Source organism: Acomys minous (genome assembly GCF_964271855.1).
Source record: "Acomys minous genome assembly, chromosome: 18".
NCBI lineage: Eukaryota > Metazoa > Chordata > Mammalia > Rodentia > Muridae > Acomys > Acomys minous.
In genome coordinates this window covers 54,909,443-54,926,815 of record NC_140501.1, presented here as the reverse complement: position 1 = coordinate 54,926,815, position 17,373 = coordinate 54,909,443, and the positions used below count along the sequence as shown (strand labels likewise).

At 45.9% G+C, this 17,373-nt stretch overlaps 1 protein-coding gene across 5 annotated transcripts in view; it reads right to left on the bottom strand.

The window, feature by feature from the left end:
• MSRA (methionine sulfoxide reductase A) overlaps positions 1-17,373 on the bottom strand; it is a 316,653-nt gene that overhangs the window by 135,402 nt on the left and 163,878 nt on the right. The gene's annotated exons all lie outside the window — the stretch shown is intronic.

The window sequence follows — 17,373 nt, the reverse complement described above, 5'->3', positions numbered from 1 at the left end:
CACTCGAGAGGCAGAGGCAGGCAGATCGCTGTGAGTTCGAGGCCAGCCTGGACTACAAAGTGAGTCTAGGACAGCCAAGAATACACAGAGAAACGCTGTCTCGAAAACCCACAAAAAATAAAATAAAATAAAATAAAATAAAATAAAATAAAAAAGAATCCACTAACATGTTTAAGAAGTAGGCTGGCTATCCGCAGGATATCCCACATTCAGATTTGCCTGCTTGCTTCCCCATGGGATGTGCCATACAAGTGTTTGTCTGCCCCTGTCATGTCCAGTATACTGGGCATGGATATCACACTTTCGCTTTGTGTAGGTTGACTTATCTCAGTATGAATGCTCACAGATAATGCTACATATTCCAGCATACATCAAATTAGGAGATGACCCACACATGTCAATTCTATGCACCAAAGGATGCTCTACTCCCATATGTTGCACATCATACATAGTGTGATATGTAATCACAGCTGTCAGCTTTATGAGACATAGAATCATTTGGGATAAAGCCCTCTGGCCATGCCTTGGAGGAGTTACATTGACTGAACTAATTGATTAGGGAATATTCCACCCATTGTGGGTAGCACTATTCCTTGGGCTGGGGTCCTGGATTGTATAAAAAGGAAAAAGTAAGCTAAGCAAGCTGAGCAATCTCTCTCTGTTTCCTGACTATGGACACTAAGTGATCAGCTCCCTCCTGAGTTGCTTCTGTCAGGGAATGTTTTAGATTAGCAGGAGAAGAAAGTGAAACATTTAGGGATGCTAAGAAGAACTAGAGGGCTCAAGTGAACACAGCATGTCTGCCAAGTGCTCTTAGCAGGGCGACATCACCTGAGGACACCCCTTTAACAGAGGCTGCTTCACAATGGCATTTCTGACTGAACAATTATTAGTGTCTTAACGGTAGATAGAGAATTAAAAAACACAGGAAATGGGATCTGCATGCCATCAACACAATACTGTGTACTTGTTCAGAAGGAACGGTGACGTTCTAACCCATTCACTTGTCCACTTGTCCTTGAAGTTCATGTAGTCTCAGTGATGAGCACAGAGGCCTGGCACCCCCAGACATTTCCTCATAACACCTTTTTTCAGTACTAAGCTCTCACCTTTCCCTGATCTCCATAGTGCAAGCCACCACTATAACTATAGATGACCTCAAATTCTATGAAATAAAGAATACAATATGTGCTTTTTGCCTGTTTTTTTTTCTGCAGAAAAATGTATTCAAGCATAACTGTTTTGAGGCTCCCTCGTTTTATTGTAGCAACGGTTTGTCCCCCTTTTTTGCTGAGATGGGTTGCAGAGAGAGAACTCAGGTAAAGATGGAATGAAACATAAAATGAGAAGAAGCCAGAAGATTAGAGGCTGAGTTTGTCTGAGGCCAAGCAGAGCAATTCTGAGCCGAGAGAGAAGCCAGATTAAATAAGTCAGCTGGGAGAAGAGCTTGAGCCAGAACAACTGAGTTGAACCAGCCAGCCCAGAGCTCAGAAAGAACAAGTAAGGGTGAGCTCATTAAGCAGTAAGTCTCAGAGGCTGAAACCATTCTAGGCCCAGGTTAGATTGTATGAAGGCTAGAAGCTTCCAGGACTAGGCCTAGGTTAACAGAAGGAGGTAGTAAGCTTCCCAGACAACAACTGAGACAGGAGAATAAAAGTTACTTTTACACCTGACAACAATTTTCTTTATCTTTTCTAACAGAGTGTTAGTAGCAGGTCATTGTGGTTTTTATTTGCATTTCTCTGATGACTAACGATGTTGAACATCTCAGAAAAAAAAAAAACTTAAATGTCATCTGTAGGGCTTCTCTGATTACTTGATTCAGAGCTTTCGCCTACTTTCAAAAAGTTGTTAGTTTTCTTATTACTTAGTTTTGAGCATTCTTCAAAAGTGCGAAAACTTTTATTCATTTGTGGAGAAGAGAAAAAAGGGAACTCGCAGGCAAACTTTAAGTCATTTACTGCCAAAATAAACCATGTCCCCGGAAAGTGAGGGTTTGAAATAAGCCAAAGCCTCTGTTGCAGGGACAGAGGGAGATTCTTGCCAACTCTGTGTTTGTGTGAGGTGCAGCCAGGCTGTGGGCAGGTACCCAGCTCGCCTTTGAGCTTGGGTACCTGGTCCCAGCTGCAGATTCCCACACTGTGTCCCTCAGCCTGCTGGCCAATTCTCTCCTGTTGAGGAAAACTCCAAAGGCCGTGGAATTAAGCAGGCTCTCAGTACTTCACACACGAATGAGCTAATATTATGTGCTGTGCCAAGCCCTCATGTCGACGCTCAGGAAATCAGAGAATCCTGTGCATACTCCCCGAGGGACCCTGGACTTCTCTCTGGCATCCTGCCCAGATATTAGAACCATAGCTGTTCTGATACGTATTCATGACCTCTGACTTGCCGTTGGTGACTGTCCTCTCCATCATTGTGACAGTATCATAAGTGAGAAACACCATACTGCCAATCACTAATCTACAAAATTCCTTTTTCTTTTTCTCTATAATTAAGCTCGGGTTAAAATTTAATCACACGAGTAAGGCAATTCATTCATTATGGATTGTTTTCTGTATCCCTTCAAAAGAAGACAGTTTCTAATAAATAGATATGTGACACCCCACCAAACTATTTCATGTTGCCTTTTACAGACAACTCCACATCTCTGTACATTATCTAGAAGCAAGACATAGCTCTTGATAGGCAGAACTTTATTTTATTTATTTGTTTGTTTTTCAGTACAAGAACTCACTATGTAAAACAGGCTGGTCACAGCTCGTAGGGATCACCTGCCTCTACATCCTGAGTGCTAGGATTTAAGACATATGCCACCATACCTGGCTCGTTTTTATATTAATTTGTGTTTATTCTTGAGACTCTTACACATGTATATGATGAAACATAATCATGTCCACCTTCCATTCATTTCTTCCTCCAGCTCTCCCAATCCACACACACACAGAGCACAGCTTCCATCTCAAGGTCATGTCCTTTTTTGAAATAAACCATTAAGTCTAGGAGTTTATTTATTCATTGTAATAGAATGTGTCATATAAATAAAACTTTAAAAGATGGGTACATAACAAAACAAATATCTCTGATAATATAACTGAGGGAGACCTAACCCCCAATATTCAACTTGGGTTCACACAGTAATGTATGGATTTTCCAGAAGACCTGAATCACTTCCTTTCACTGACACAATGCTGCTATTAATCTACCTGATCTTCTTTGATGCTTTTTAACAAAGCTACCAGGTAGCTTAGAAGATGCTTTTCTTGAGAGTGGCAGCAAGTTGATGGTCATGTTTGCTGCCCTAGGTGCCATGCCCGTCACTACCCTGTAGCTCCCTGAGGGAGCCATCCCTGACGTCCAAAAACATGTATGTCCTGTGACCAAAACCTCAAATAATCAACAAAAATGGTTTGGTTTTGTTTTTTTTAAAGGGGCAGTTCTATATCATACCATATTTCTGTTTCTATGTTCTGTTTCTTTAAGAAGTGAAATTCCTTTAAACCTTTATTTTCCCAGTGAAGAGTCCACAAAGGACAATCGTACAATGGAACCATTTAAATGGCTCACTCTGCAGTGTGGTCTCTTTGAGCACAATTGTTTGGATGAATTCTACTCTTGCCCATTATCTGAACACAACGTGTGGTGGCCAGTTGCATTCTGCAGTAACAATGCACCGGCATTGGCTAACACTCCATTTTCAGCTGCCAATACAGGCACTGGAGAAGCATTCAGACCTGAAGACAAATGGCTGCCGAGGAGCAGAGGGACGACCTGCAGCTGGGTCTCAGGGGTGTCTTATCTGCTCAAAGTCATTGTGTTCCGATCTGCATGTCTTCCAGAAAACTTAAAATACGGATGCTAGGAGGTGGGAGAAGGTTACCACTGTAAAACTGTGTTTCCGGGGCTAGAAGTTGGATTATACCTGGATTCTAGGAAGGTAACATGAAACAGCTCTCTCCAGTTGGTTAGCTCCCCTAGGTATATGGAGATGATGCAATGGCTCAGGGTAGTCAGTTTAGAAAAAACAGCATGAGCTGGCCACGGCAAGGCACACCTATCATATCAGCATTTGGAAGGAAAGGCAGGAGGAGTGACAGTTTGAGGCCAATCTGGACTACAGAATGAGACCCTGTCACAATAAAGGCAATAAAAAGAAAGAGGAGGAGAAGGAGGAAGAAGAAAAGAAAATCACCCTGTGTTCTCTCTTAAAAAGAGTACTGTATCCCAGAACTGTGCTAAAATCCCATGGTGGCAAAGAAAGAGCCTGTGACCATCTCACTCTTAAAATCTGCACTATTGTCTTTTTCCTTCCCGTGCAGAACTTGCTAGAGCATCTATTAACTTAGCAACAACAGTTTGCTGAGACCTTACTACATGCCACGCCCTGCTGGGAAGGGGAGTGGAGGGAGGAGATAGATCTCCAGCAAAGAAATCTTTCTTGTCCCAGGGCTAGGATAATGGTTCGGTTGGTAATGATTCTCCTTGCAGGCAGGAGAACCTAAATATGACAGCCCCTGAAAGCTAAGGACAAATGCCAGCCATGTCAGCTCATGCTTGAAATCCCAGGTCTAGCAAGGCAGAGACATGGAGACTCCTGGGCCTCACTGGCCAGGTCGTCTGACCTAATTGGTGAGCTCCAGGGCAACCAGAGACCCTGTCTCAGTAGAGGTGAGCAGCCTGAGGTTGTCTTCTGACCTACACAAACACACATACATGCACGTGCGTACACACGAACACACATGCATCCTCACACACATGGAAAGAACTAGAGTAAGAAAAGCAACCAACAGTGTTGTGAGCATGCGTAATGAGTAAGCAGAATACTTCATGGGGGAGTGGGTGGGGTGCCACAGGAAGCCAAGACTTACGGGCAGATAACGGCCAGGCAGACCCAGCAGTAAATGGTCGCCATATCTCCTCTACTCGTTTTAGAAGTCGTTTTTCAGCAATACACACTGCACTCAAATATCCTAAGTGTCAATAAAAGTGACTTCATGAAATGTGAATGAAGCGCCCCATTCTGTTTGAAAATGAATAAATGAATTGCTCGTTACAGCTCACAGGCACACTGTCTTCTCCACGAGGCCACGGAGTCTTTTAACATGACGCTGCCTGCTCGTGCTCAAAGCTATTCATTTGCTTGTTTAATGCAGCCAGTGTTTATTACATGGCACCAGGGCTTTGGAGAGACTCCTACTCCAGCGGGAAAGGGCTGCTGTAGGCTAGATAGCAAACGCCATGAAGAGTGTCTACTGAAGGAATGGGGTACGTGAGAGAGGCCCTCAGCTCAGGGTTGGTGGGGGGGGTGGTGGTGAAGAAAGGTTCCTGAGGGGGCCAGAGGGGGAAGATCAATCAATACTTGATGCATTGATCATGTCCAAGTCCGTGTTTCTGAATGAAGAGATGAGAACTGTCTGGCCCTCTGGCCTGAGTAGGTACGCTGTACTGGATAGGTCACACTACAACAACACTCTTCTTCCTTGTCTGGAAGATAAGGAAGGAGGAATAAGAGGTCCTACATGACTCAGTCTTGGTCCCCTAGCTGATGTTAAGGGAATTTTCAGGACACAAATCCTGATCCTTGGAGCCTAGTTTCCATTTCTATAGGTCTCTGTTGCTATGCAGACCTGTGGCCATAAGTACGGGTCAGTTTGCATACTGGGCCCTTCCTCAATTCTCAGAGATGACTGGACTAGCGTGCAGCCTGAGTTGCTCTTTGCTTGCGGGCCAGTGCCCTGATGGAAGGACAAGCAAGAGGAAAAGGCAAAAACCCAGATATGTCTACACTGTCTCATTGTGTCTCTCCAAAATGAACTGTCTGTCCATGAGCTGCTGTCTTGAACACACACACACACACACACACACACACACACACACACACACACACACACAAACACACAGTATCTTCATAATAACCCCCCCCAAAAAAAACCCTTCTTTTTCTCCTTCTGCTATTCTTGTGAATGGCAGAGGGTGTCTCACATTGTTAGGGACAGCCGGCCAGAAGCATAATTACATGATTAGGCCCTGTGTCTTCCCAGGAAATGACAGGAGCCATGATTACCCCACCTGGGAGGGGGTGGGGTAAACAAAATGCAATCAGGCTGTGGACAAGGTTTCCCACAGCAGCCCAAGACTGGGCTGGTCCTCATCAAAGGTGGAAGAGACTCGCTTCACACTCCTTCCATGTTCATATTAAGAAAGAAAACAAACTATAATCAGGAATATAATCAAGGATGGAATAAAATGCTGATTGCCCTTAATGACCTTATTATTCTATCATTGAATGTGTTATTTTTAAAAACTGGGCAATGTATTTGCATGGTTCTCTGAGTGGTGTACATGTATGATGCATGTGTGCTTGACGGTGACGGTCTAGGGTAGAAGTCTCTCACATAAAGAAAGCATGTGGAAAAGCCAGGGAACAGAGAGAGTGTGAATTCAGGGAGAATATCCAGCGTCCACCACCAAAACAGCAGAGGCTTAGCAAATACTAGGGGTGGGGCAGAGAAAGCCAAGTGTACAACCCGGTTCCAGGCCAATAGAAGTAAACGAATGAGAAATAAGTGATAACATTTGGCAGTCTGGGATAAAGAGCCTGCTTTGAAGGCTTGTAAAACCACATTCTAAAGCCACTCTGGTCTTCCAGTACTTAATATGCAGGCCAAAGAAGCACAGGGAAACACACCCCAGATCACACCAGTAGGGAATCGTCAACCAAAACAAGGAGACACTACTATGTGTCTAACAACAAGGCCAAAATCCAGAACATAGCAAGAAGTTAGTGGCCACAAAGGTTTGTGGGGCTGGGAATGAACAGACAGAGATGCAGGACATTCTAGAAGCATGACACTATGCTTCGTGGCATTATAATGGCCAATAATGTTCTTACATGTTAATCAAAGTCCACAGACTGCAGACACCACATACATACAGAGAGGGGGATGTAAATCAGGGACATTAACTAATAGTAACATACTGATGTTAATCCATCAGCGAAAACAAGTTTCCACAACAATGCCAGATGTTATCAGGGAAAAAGCATGCAAGCGTTGGGAAGGGTTGGGTATCATGGGAAATCTGTACACCCACCTCATGCTTCATTCTCCTGCAAACCTACAACTGCTCCAAAAGGTTGTCTTTTCTTAGGTAAAGTGTGTGCACATTTAGGAAGGCAGAAACTGGTCCTCCAGGTCACCACAACATCTGATGAATATGTAGATAATCTCTAAAAGCATCTGCACATGTATTAAATGTATATTAAGGATGCTGACTGGGTAGTAATTTAGAGACATGCCATTTCAGCCCACTGCACTAGTGGCCCAGGCGCAGTGGGGACACACAGCTTTCATGTGGCGAGTCTGAGTCTACATTTGGAGGAGCTTTCATCCTGTTGCAACTGCTCCAAATGCCAGGGTGAACCTCCCATACCCCAAGCTCACCTTCACACAGCTCTTTTTTTTTTTTTTTGGTTTTTCCAGACAAGGTCTCTCGGTGTAGCCTTGGCTGTCCTGGACTCACTTTGTAGAGCAGGCTGGCCTCGAACTCACAGCGATCCGCCTGCCTCTGCCTCCCAAGTGCTGGGATTAAAGGCGTGCACCACCACCGCCCGGCGGTCTTCACACAGCTCTTACTCTGCCATGTCTTCGGAAGGAGTCTACAGTTTACGGCACAACCATTTATTTGTCTTTGTAGTTTATTTTCAGTCCAAACTGGGAAATGAACCTCATAACTAAGCTATATGTTCACCTCTGGCATGGTTGTATGGTACAGACTCAAAGCAGGCAGGGCCTCCACATCTGAGCTTCTGTTTATCATATGGCACATATGCCCAACCAAGGCCACAGCAACAGAGCAGTGACCGGTGAGGGCCCATAGCAAGGGTGAGGCAGCCAGAGCAAATGCTGGCAGGGTGCGGAGTGCTACAATTTTGAATAGCTTCATCTTTCCCAGCACGCAGCCCTGTGCCCCACGAAGGTTGCACTAGACCTTCTGGGGTCCATGGCAGTAGATGGATGCATACAACTGCTGTCCTCTCAAGGTAGGGGACATCCCACTGCAGGCCATCCAGGCAAAGCTCACAGCGAGATATCCCAAGCAAAGCCTCTCTATGTCTCTTGCGTCACCCGCATGCCCTTTCCTCTTCAGGACTCAGAGTCCCTTGACTCTTCTCAAGCTATTTTCTGCTCTTCTCCCCCCACACTCCCCCCATACTTAAGAAGTATCACTGAAGGCCTGGGCTTTAAAAGTATGTGTAAGACTAACTGCTCTGGCTTCCCAACTGGGTCCTTGAGCACTGCCCCATTTAATGCATGGGGTACTAACAAATGCCCCGTACAAAGTGACTAGGGGGCCTCTGGTGTGTGAAACCCTGCACTAGGTGTCATGGAGAGATGCAAGAACATGGCACATCCTCAGGGAAAGAACAACCAGTGGGAGGACCCTTTACCAGTGACTGGTCCTGCTTCCCAGCAAGCCCAGTGAAACAGTGAATGTGTTTGACTGCTTTTGTTTCTTATAGGGGAAGGAGGAACCCATTTAACCAGCATGGAGTTCTTGTCACAGAACCCATGTGCACTTTCTCGGTTTCTTTAAGATGCTAAAGATGCTACATAAATACCCTGCAGTAGATGGGCCGGCACCAACTCTAGCCCTGTCACTTGTTGACCATGTGGTCTAGACAGACACTGTCCTGCCACTCATCTTCACAGGGACCACACTAGCTGCTGTGCATCCTTCCCCTAGAGAGCTACTGTAAGAACTATAGAAGCTGTGTGGGGTGGAAGTTGACTTGCAAGAGAAGAAGCCTGGCACATGAGAAACACCAAATATAGTAATTATTTTCTTTCTCACATTCATGTAGAAAAGCCACCTAGATGGGCTGGTGGCGATCTCATCTCTCAACTCCAATTTCTAACACATGTGCCGATGCCCACCTCCGCTGTACTGCAGAGTCACTGGCATGTGCAGCTGGAGGAAAAAGGTGATGTCTGAGGTTTGCGAGATGATTTCTAGACCAAAGTGAGTCACCTCGCAAATGGGACTCTAAGCCCAGTGAGAGGCAGGAGACACAGCTGCCTTTCTTCCACATTGCGTCCAGGCTTTGGAAACTGTTCGCTACTCTTCTTTAAACATGGGATGATGGCTTTAACTACACAACAGAGAGATTAATTCTAGGCATCTGGGATGAAGGAATCACAGAGGCCCGTCCCATGGAAGAAATAGAGTTCCCACGGAAAATTCTTTTTGGCTCATGTCAGACCCTTGGGGGCTTATCCATCAGAAGCTTTTAAATGTGTTGCTCCATTATAGGCAATGGAAATTGAGATAGCATGTTCATATGCAAGAGGCATGGCCAGTGGTGACCAGTTCCCAGTGATGGTTTAACAAACTGCAGTATATCCAGAAGATGAAGCATTGTTCAGCACTGGGGGTGGAAAAGGCATCGGCTGAGCCATGAAAATTCATGGAGGATTGTCATTGTTTCTCTGTCGCTATAAGACACTAACCAAAAGCAACTGGGAGAAGAAAGCATTCATTTTACCTTACACTTCCAAGGTAACAGCCCATCACTGAGGGAAGCATTCATTTTACCTTACACTTCCAAGGTAACAGCCCATCACTGAGGGAAGTTGGGAAGGAGCCTGGAGGCAGGAGCTAGAACAGAGACCAGGGAGGAACAGTGCCCACTGGCTTGTTCCCCACAGCTTACTCAGACCACTTTCTTACATAGCCCAAGCCAGCCTGCCTAGGGATGGCACCACCCACAGTGGGCTAGACCCTCCCACGTCAATCATTAACAAGAAAATGCCCCTGCGCACGTGCCTACAGGCTAGATTGATAGAGGCAACCCCTCAATTGAGGTTCCTTCTTACTAATAACTCCAGTCTGTATCAAGCTGATGAACACCCTAGCAGCCCCGAGGAGCTTCCGCTGCACATTCCTCAGTCTGAAAAGGCTGCATGCTTCCTTCTTTAGGACAATCTGCAGAAGGCAAACACATGGAGACAGGAGACAGTGCAGTTTGGTGGTTTACAAGGAGCAGGGGAGGGGGCTGAACAGACAGAGCCCAGGCTTTCAGGGCTATGAAACCATCCAGTGCAATGCTGCCGCGGTGGGGTAAGCCGTTAGGCATTTATCTAACCTACAAAATGTGTGGTGCTGAGACGGAAGCTTAATGTATCCTGTCTGGGTAGGTGTATCCATGGCAACACATGCAGCCTTCTGGAGCAGGATGTGGAAAATGGGGTGCTTGTAGGTGTGTGAAGGCGGAGAGCACACAGGAAGTCTCCATACTCTCTGTTTGATTTTGCTATGAACTTTCAACTGCTAGAAAAACAAAAGTGTATTAACTCACATCTTAAAAAAAAAAAGATAATTGCCAATTCTTCTGGATCCTCCTGCACTCCACTCCACCCCTCCACCCCGACTTACGCTTCCAGTGTGTGGCTTTGTCCATTTTAAAACCTGCCTCACTGGGGACAGGTAATTGTCCCTAAAATATCTCAAACTATCAAAACAGAGCCAAACAAGCCTTAAACATGAGGTGGGTTGTTGTTTCTCCTGGTGCACAAAAAACAAAACAAAACAAAACAAAACAAAAAACAACAACAACAACAACAACAACAAAACCACTAGGGTTCAGACACTTCTGTCAATCCTCCCAGAGCAAGACAGGCCCACTGAAAACATCACTGGTAATAAATACAGTAGCTGACCGTTCTCTACCTCCACCACTAGCGGTGAGCACAGCTTTAAAGTAAATATACTCACAGATGGGCCCAGGTCACTGGAGATCAGGCCACTTGTGTGAAAGATATAGAATCCATGCAGACACGGCTGCTTAGTGTCCATCCCTTCCCATGTGTTCCAGAGCTTTCTCTCTGCTCCCCTCCCCCATTTGAAAGCATTGAGTACCAAGGCTTCCGCAGCTGCTGTCATGTGGAAAGCCTACAGGCCCCCCAGTGTTTGAGCCCAGAGCCTGGTGTTCTTTGGCCCTGTGCTAACGGACAAAATAGTCTCCTTCTGGGTCCTTAGGAAACATCTGCAGCCAGAATAACAAGGACAGTGGGGAAGAAAGGCCCATCTCCCAGGCAGTGCATCTTGGACATAGTTTCATACGAGGGTAATGAGTAAAGTTTTCATCCATAGCAAAGATTCTGATGTTTCATCTAAAATTTTTTTTTATATCTGTCACTTCATTTCTTGTTTTTATTGGCAGGAGGAGTTGAAACAAAAATTTAAGGATGTTTTTCTTTTCTCCCCTAAACACGAATCATTTAAGTAAAACCAACTTAACCATAGAAATTAGTAAAGTAAGGGGAAGTAAGCACAACAACCCAAGAGCAAAGGCTGGGGGAGGAAGAGGAGAGGGAGGAGGAGGAGAAAGAGAAGGAGGAGGAGGAGGAAGAGGAGGAGGAAGAGGAGGAGGAGAAGGAGGATGCAATCAGCAGAGAACATATGCAACAAATGCGGTGGTTCCCCAGCTGGGACCACCTCCCCAGAAAGCAAGCACAAGGACCCTTTTATGAGGATACCCCCCCCAAATCTGAAAATGTTTCAACTCAAAACTTAGGGTTAAAAAGAGAGAAAAAAAATAAAACAAAACCACACAACCCTACAAACCACCCAACCATAACCACCATCCTTAAGCGATCAGAGGAGTTTTTAAAAAAAACTAATAAAAAATTGAAAAACTTGTCTTCTCAACTTATATTTGTAAAGATAATAGAATTCAGAAGTTTCTTAGAAAACAGAGCAGAGACTACCCTCCAGTTTCCACCCCCTTTGCTGAGGACCAGCAGGACTACAAAGCGTGGGACACTGGAGCTGCTGGTGGAGAGTGCAACGCCCAGCCCAGGAGAAATCAGACAAGAGCAGGTGCATGGGAGGCTGGGAGCATGGCCGTGTAGAACAGGGAACACAAGGTGGCCAGAAAGGCCTTCAACTCCCCCTAACATACAAAACCGGTTTTTACAAAGATCCAAGCAGTTTGGTCCCAAACTGAGGTGAACACTTCAATGTTGATTCACACGCTTTGTTTTCTCTTAAGAATCAAAATTGCCCAAATTAAATCTTTCTGCCAATGTTACTACATATCCCTTTTAAAAGGAAGGAAAAAGAAAAATGAAAAAAATATCAGGGCTTTATAAAAATGGGGACAGGAAGAGACTGAAAACCAAGTTCATCCTCTTAGCTCCAAAGGAAATGAGATTAGGAAACTTCGTTTCTAATGGGGGTGGGGGAGACCAAAAAAAAAAAAAAAATCCAAGCATCAGCATCATTCTCCCTACCCTGCCCCCACCCCACACACCAACAAATGAGAAACAGCGGAGGCCAGTGTGTTGTGGTCTGCTCAAGATGTGGGCCAGATCCTAGTTCTGTGGCCAGAGTTCTCTGTCCCGTGGGATGGCACCAGGGATAGCTGGCACCTTGTTTGGCTCCACCAGCCTCTCCCAGTGCCTTTCTCTCCTAGGTAAGGGCTCCATCAAGAGTGGCCCCTACTCAGCTGTGGGCTGTACACTGTCCTCTTCTCTGTCCCACTCTCTTCATCTTCAATCTCTCCTTCTCCACTGAACTTGCCGTGGGTCCAAGCTTGGGACCAGTACTGGACTTCTGGAACAGGAGCAGACCCCAACCCCGGGAGAAGGCTCCTCGGCCATGGCCTTGGCTCATCCACTTGTCACTGCCCTCGCCTTCCTGCTCAGTATGAAAGTAATACTTCTTGCTTTGGGGTGTGTACTCTGGGGCTCAGCCGGTAAAGGCTAGGCTCACAACAAAAAATCATCGAACTTTTAAAACTCATCTGGGAGCTGGGAAATGAGAGCCCACTCAATCGGTAAAGTGATGGACACAAACACATGAGGACATGTTCAATCCACAGAACTCATGTGAATAAGCCAAGCATACCTACTTGTAATTCCAGCATCTGGAGGCACAGGAAGGGAGAGCCACTGGGCTCCAGGGTCAACCATTAATCTCACTGGTTAGAGAGACTGCCTCAAGTAAGGTGGACAGTGCCTTAGAGATGACACCCAAAGTTGTCCTCTGGTTTCCATATACACTAATAAACATGCATGAGTACACACATGTACACACAGTTAAAAAAAAAAACAGGAGATGAGTTCTAGGAATTGACTAAGCAAAGAAAAGGAAACTTCATTTCTGTGGACCAATGTCATCTGAGTGGCTCCAGGGACCTAGCTATGTTTGATAGACAGTTTTCAAATTTCTACTTTACCCATAAAGGAAGTTAACTGCTTCCATTAATAGGTTAGAGGTTAGGGATGCATTGGGTGACACTTATCTGCAGCTGAGGGGACTCAGGACTGTAGCTGATTCCAGGCCATTGGGAGGTAGACACTGGCAAATGGCCATGACGTTTGTGGGGGCCACTCAACTGCCTGGGTGCTTCTCTGGCACAGCGGGTGACCACTGGGTGTTTGCAAGAGTCCCTTGGGTGATTTTCACTCAGTGGGTGGGGTAGTCATTGACACAGATATTTATTTTTAATATAATTTACAGAGAACAACAACAAAGAAACCTTATTCTGAGGCTGTAAAAATTGTTAGTCATTTGGAAGTAATTAAGACCCAGTTCATCACATAAAACTGCCAGGGAAGCTGGCCCCTGCCACAGTAAGGCTACTCTCATAGTGCATTACGGCTCCATTATATGTCATGTGAAGATTTCAGGGCAAGCCCATCCATCAGTGGCTTTTGCAATTACGTTTTAAGAAGTGCTTAACCTAGCAGCTTCCCTTTAATCTCCCTTCTAAATCTTTGAGAATATAATCCAGAGACAACGAGCCAACAGCCCCTGTCCAGTTTGGATGGGTTATAAAGGCTGCATCAGCGACTGTTTCTTTCCATTTATTTTCCATTTAAACAGCCCATTTGGATGGTATTTTCAGAGATGTAAAATACCAGACATGCTTAACTAATTAGTTTGCTGGCCTGTTGACCTCTGACCTGTGCCCTAGCAAGGATTTAAGTTGTTCAAAGAAAGAGGTGGGTCAGCTAACCAAACCAGCCAGGAAGGTCAAAATCTCAAGGTCAGGGAGGGGATGCATAATTGGTGTCTCTGGGCAACGGGTCCGGGCAGAAGACATCGTCAACCTCCGTTGCCACCCAAGGATAGCAGCAGCCTGGTGCCTCCTATATGGTGTGTGCCAGGCCTCAGTTCTTTCAAATTACGGGCTCTCTCTCCTTTCTGACATTCACGCTGGATTCGAGCGTTTAAGCTTTTTCAGCTTTGGGGACCTTAGGCATGGCAGAACCATATCTCCCTAAGACAGAGAAACGACATGGCTCTGTCAGGGTCCATGGAAGGAGGACGTGGGGGAGGGAGGGTGGGTTTTACTTGGCATGGTGGCTTCCCCTGTGCGCCAAAGCTGAAGCAGCTGTGACTCTTTCAGGTCAGGTGTTCTGGCTGTGCTGGTAGCAAGCGGCTGGGAAAGGGTGGGGTGGAAGAGATGCCGCAAGGAGGGCACTCCCCTGCAGGCTTGTTTCTATCAGGCCCTCAGCTCCACTTCCAGCTGTGGCAGCCTGCTGAGAAGCTCCCTCTTGGTCATGAGCAGTGTCCATGGGAAGTTCCAAACAGCTGGCCCTTGCCCGTGGGGGTCACCTGCTGGTTCTGTTTCCCAGGCTCAGGAAGACAAAGGATGGTGAGTAAGGTAAAATGGGGGTGAGGGGGGCAAGTAGTAAGGTGAGTGGGAGAAAAAGGGGGGGAGAGAAGAATAAGGAGGGTAAGTACAGTATGGTGGGGGGAGAGGAAAGGGGTTATGAGGGGAGGGAGAGAGAGTGCTTGAGAGCCCTCGATCATATAACTTGCTATGCTATATTGTCAAGAGGGTCCTGTTTTGAGGTGTTTCTCTCTTGCTGTGCCTAATTTATAAACTGAATTTCACCACCAATCTATATGCAGGAGGAAAGCACAGCACATGTGAACAAACATGCCTGAAAAGAAGCTGTGTCCGGCTATGAACAAGCAACTCCTGCAAGGAGCATCTGCGTCTGCATAGGGTGATTGGCCAACTGGAACCTCAGGGCTGTGGAGATTGGAATTTTGTAGGTTCAGAGGCTAATTACTTTATCTTGGGCTAGTTTTAGCCTCGTGTAATAGCCCAACTCTGTTTCTGAACTAACACCCCCTGATAAATAAAAACCTCGTAGAAGCTATTAACTCAGCAGAGCACTAGCCACCACCAATCCAAGGGTTTAAAATGTCATCGGGTAACATCATGACCCTATAACGTAGCTCCCCACCCCCGACCCCACCCCTGTCTTGTTGTACCCACCTCTCCGCTATACCAAACAATGTATTTTAGAGTTGCCTTGATTTATGTCTGTCTTTGTTCTGTGAAACTATAAAAACCCTATGAAACTGCTTTCACATAGAACCAAGGAGTTTGGGGTAACCTAAATCTGTGTTTCTGGGCCATGGTCACTCATAATGGCTCCAGAATAAACTCTTATTCTCTTTCAGATGAGAATTGTCAGCATGGATGTAGGTTTCAGCATCACCTGCAGTTTCCAGCATCCTCGGGGGAATCTTAGGATGCACCCTGCACAGACAAGGGAGAGTGGCTATCATGCATTTTAGCACGAGGGGAATCCAGCACAACAGAAAGATGGGCAAGGACCAACTGACAAAAATAACAATGCCTTAAGATCTTAACATTTCAAACGTGAAAGTCCCCTCCACTCTAGAGCCTTGACTCTGGCCTCACCTAACAAGACAGGAAAAGGTGTGTTTAAAATCCTCTCAAGGCTATGATCTAAGAAGCCAAGTGAACTAATCACCCCCCTCACCACCAGCCTCACTGTTCAATCACTCACCATCTCCCAGCCTCAGGTTTCCCAGCTAACAAGACAAGGAGTCTCTGTGAGCTGCAATCGCTTTAAAGAGCCATTTTTAACCAGAACATCCAATGGGACTCCAACATACAGTGAGGGTTGAATTGTAAGCGTGTATGGGACTTAAATCTACTTAAGGAACACACTTCCCTGTGGGTGGAAATCTCACAGCAGCTTTCCGGAGCCTGATGCTGGGGTCACCCACTTAGAAAACCACTAGACTAGGTGCTGGTTAAAGCCCTCTCCAGGCTTGAAATGCTGTGATGTGCACATACATGGCCTGTGCCCAGGAGGATGGACAGCCCAGAGGGATGATACTCGCCAAGAAGTCAGGTTTATTGTTAGGGGTTTAGAACAAAAAAACAAAAACCTGGTTTGACTCCTCTACCTATGCTTAGACATCTGGGCAATGGAGCTATTCATTGAAAATCTGGTGCATAGGGTTAGAGGTCCTGGGGGTTACAAATGCAAGTTGAGGCTCCCTGGCCTCTGAGTTTTCTTTCCCCTTGTTTGCTTGAAAGAGAAAATGTGTTTTCATTCTGTCTGCAACAAGTTCAAGGCTCAATTTTATGTCTCAAAATAAGGGGGACAAAAAGCCATCAAATTGCCTGTTGCAGGATTGAACGCCAGGATTCTTGCATGTGGGGAGACGTGTCAATAACTTGGTAATTTTCCTTGACTGGCATTGACAAGGGCACAATGAGGCTGACTACGCACTGAGAGTGAATGCAGTCTGAGAGGGATTGACGAGGAGTTCTCCATCACTTGACGAGCTCTGCTCAAGCCCTTCCTCCCTCCTTTGAAGAATGGAGCCATTAACTCATGGAAGAATTGCAGCCTCGCAACCTCCACCCAAACATGCCGGGCGGAAATTACCTGGAGCTGAAAAGACACACTGAGTGCTTTAGATGCGTGGGGAAAGGCTGATTTAATGCTCAGCTGTAGCTCTGATGCTTCAGGAAAACAGGTACTTGGGGAAAGAGTGAAGATCCATAGAGCCCAGAAGAGGACAAGAGAATGATGAGTGCAGGTGTCAGGCCATATGCATAGGCAGAGGCTGACCTGTACTGTGCACTGTGACCTATTCAGCTTTCTTGCATCTAAGGATTAGATTGCTTAGACAGCCTACGTCCCAGATTTTCTAAGACACATCTGTTTTGAGCTATTTTCCTTTTAAAATATTTTTGCATTCAATTATTTAACTTATGGAGGGCTTACGCCCCATGGAAGCCAAAAGGTAACTAGTGTGAATTGATTTTCTTTTTCCTCCACAGGCATTCCTGGGTCTCAGGTTGTCAGGTTTGGTGGCAAACATTTTTATCCACTGGGGCATCTCCCAGCCCTAAAATAATTTTTATTTTCACCAAGAAATTGGGGAGCTCAAGAAAAAACTTCTCACTGTGCAGAACTTGATCTCAGGTTCCCAGCACACATGGCACTGCTGAGCATGGCTGAGCATGCCCGTCAACGCTAGCACTCGGGGGCAGAGACAAGGAGAGGCTGGTGTTTACTGGCC